This window comes from Rhagoletis zephyria, unplaced genomic scaffold, assembly GCF_001687245.7.
Source record: "Rhagoletis zephyria isolate East Lansing unplaced genomic scaffold, Rhagoletis_zephyria_1.1 Rzeph_scaffold_41321, whole genome shotgun sequence".
Classification (NCBI taxonomy): Eukaryota; Metazoa; Arthropoda; class Insecta; order Diptera; family Tephritidae; genus Rhagoletis; species Rhagoletis zephyria.
In genome coordinates, this window is record NW_016198376.1 from 1 (window position 1) to 2,724 (window position 2,724).

Here is a 2,724-nt window from a genome sequence, read left to right on the forward strand (position 1 = left end):
TTTTAAAGGAAACGTTGTACCTCATAAGTGGTCCCATTCTAATTTGGTTCAGACCCGATCATTGGATTATTAAGAAATTAACGGTACTCTTAAATTTTTATATCGGAATTGAAGTCGGTTTTGTTTTTTACTTAAAAATTGCTTGTTAATTTAAAGCAATCGCTTAATTATTTGTTCTAGATTTAAATAAAAACCTAATTTTTTTTTTGTTTATTTGCAGTCAAAGAAAACCATACAAATATTATCTGAAATCGAGCGAAAAACTCATGAGCCTATACTGGCTGAAGAGGTAAGTCTTGCTTATTTCCGTTTCTTTCTCCATGTGGGTACTTACAGAGTACGAGTATAAACTGTTACAATATTTTTTCCACAGATCAGGAGATTTTGGCAACAATTGCTGGTTAATGACATAGAATTCTCGGCGCTGGGGCTCTGTCGTATTAATAGAAAGATATTGACATCGGTGAGTGTATAGTTTAATAGATTATTTATATTAGGGACGGATGCTTTAGTATCGTCCGTAATTTGGTAATATGTAATCTGGTATTTTATAAGCCAATCTAAAAAGCTCAGTCGACTAAAGTTGTCGACTATGAAAGCTATAACAGGAAAGTCACCATTATTGGTCTATCAGCACATTTTTACATTTCGATAGGGAGAGAGAGTTGAAAGCTCTAGAACATTTATTAACACCATCCATTGTGACTCCATTATCGGGGGTACAGGTTTGTAAGAGCATGTGCGGCGTCAGAAGAAGCTGTATATGTTTTCTAACTACATCTAAGCTAAGTCAAGGAACATCTACATAATATCGCGTGGAATCAAAATTTCCACAAGCAGTAATGCACTCTCACAATGGCCGCACGCCTTTACGTCGAGTTAAAATTGGTACATAGGTCATGGAACTATTCCTGGGGGCTGGACAACAAGAGGAAAACTGAGCGTTGAGCCACGAGAGTATCGAAGGCAATCAAGGGAGCCCATAAAACGATCAAAGTCTGTACTACCTATTTTAATTGGTATCTCAGCAAATCACTCTCTATAGGAGTTCTTGGGCCTTATGAATAAAAAGTAAGCAATTGCTGGCAATTTTTCTTAAAACTTCAGACCTTTTACTTCAATTTATTGGAATAAATCTAGTAGAAGCTCTGAAATTTTAAGAGGAAGTAATTGCTTAAATTTATTGGAATAAATCTAGTAGAAAGGCTCTATCAATTTCAACATATGAGTACTGGTTCCGCCGTTTCAGAAGTGGTACTTTAGACCCAAACGAAAAGAAGCCCGAAGGAAGGCCGTTGAATTGGAGGCAGTTTTGTACGAAGACTCGTGCCAAACCCAAGAAGAACCAGTCATTTCATTGCGATTTAAAAGCATGCTATGGTCCAGGAAGTCGGAAACTGGGTGCTTCAGGAAGTCAAACCCCAAGATATCGAACGGCGTTTCACTGTTTCCCAAAAGCTCATTTATCATATGAGAATCCAAAGCGCCAGAAGCCGTATGCTAAGCACGTTGAATCCGGACTACCGACTCCAAAGCTAAATATGAATGGCAGCAAAGTATTGCTCTGCCTTTGGTTTTACCACAATCCTATCCTATATCAGAGCTTCTGAAAAGTGGTCAGACGATCGATGGGGCTCTCCACAGACAATCACTGCTGAAATATGGCCAGAGTGGGCAACCAGACGTAAGTCATTGAACTTCCATCATGATGATGATGATGTCGCAAGTGGTCAAAATTTATCTCGATGGTACCGGATGGGAAATCCTAACCCACTCACCTTCTGGCTCACACCTTGCACTATCAGGGAGTATGCTTCTCTAAAGTTGAAGGTAGCCAAAATTTAAATTGAAAATAGAAAAAGTTTGTATGAGCCTTACTTTCGACTTTTCCACGTTTTCGCATTTAAAACATTTTCCTAAATACTTTTTCTGAGCATTAACTACAGTAAAATTTTATAGTGCCCTGTAATCACATATGTACTTATATCAAATTCTGAACTAAATATTTAAATTATTTTCTTTTATTTTTTTACAGTTTAGCTCAGCGATTGCTACGTATCTAGTTATTTTAATACAGTTCCAAAAGGCCAGCGGTTAATGGACAACATATTCTAGAAATATACCGAAACTTTAATAAACCACCAACACCAAGTACAAGATAAATAGTTCTGCAGAAAACGCCATCCATTAAATGCGTATGTAAGCGATGTAATAGCCCATTTCCACCGAGCCTTAATTGCAGTTTGTGCTTCTGGTCAGCAATGAATTGTGCAACAATGTGAAAATTTTCAAGTAATAGTTGTATGATGGTGTCTTATCTGCATATTTGAACAAGGTAAACTAAAGGGTAATAGGCTAGGACATATTATAATGTAAAAAGAATTTGATAAAATAGTTTTAGGCGCATAAAGAGCCGTAGCTAAACACAAATTTACTTTTACCAAATTTACTTTTACCAATAGGTACTTTTAGTATAAAGGAGAAGTTTCTACCTCGAACGAAGTAAATGCTCCCACCACTTGGGAATAAAAAAGGGCTGGAAACTACAGCAAAAATACTAAAACTTTAAGATCATCCTATATTAGAGTAACTCCAGACAATGGATTTAAAATGTTCAGAAGTTCTTTACTGCAGTTAGACTTTTGTCGCAAATGGGTCATATCGTCGGTGATACTGCAAAACGGTTTATGTCTATTAGTATCCTTGAGACTTAAATGGTCTCTT

At 36.7% G+C, this 2,724-nt stretch overlaps 1 long non-coding RNA gene across 2 annotated transcripts; it reads left to right on the plus strand.

The window, feature by feature from the left end:
• The first annotated feature begins 218 nt into the window (after positions 1 to 218).
• Positions 219 to 2,686, plus strand: LOC108354995 (uncharacterized). Of its 2 annotated transcripts, XR_001846532.1 has the most exons (4): positions 219 to 289; positions 374 to 463; positions 2,036 to 2,335; positions 2,463 to 2,686. It is a non-coding gene; the product is annotated as an uncharacterized LOC108354995 (long non-coding RNA). The 2 variants fall into 2 exon arrangements; XR_001846531.1 differs by having other exon boundaries at positions 2,036 to 2,686.
• Positions 2,687 to 2,724: the final 38 nt, after the last annotated feature.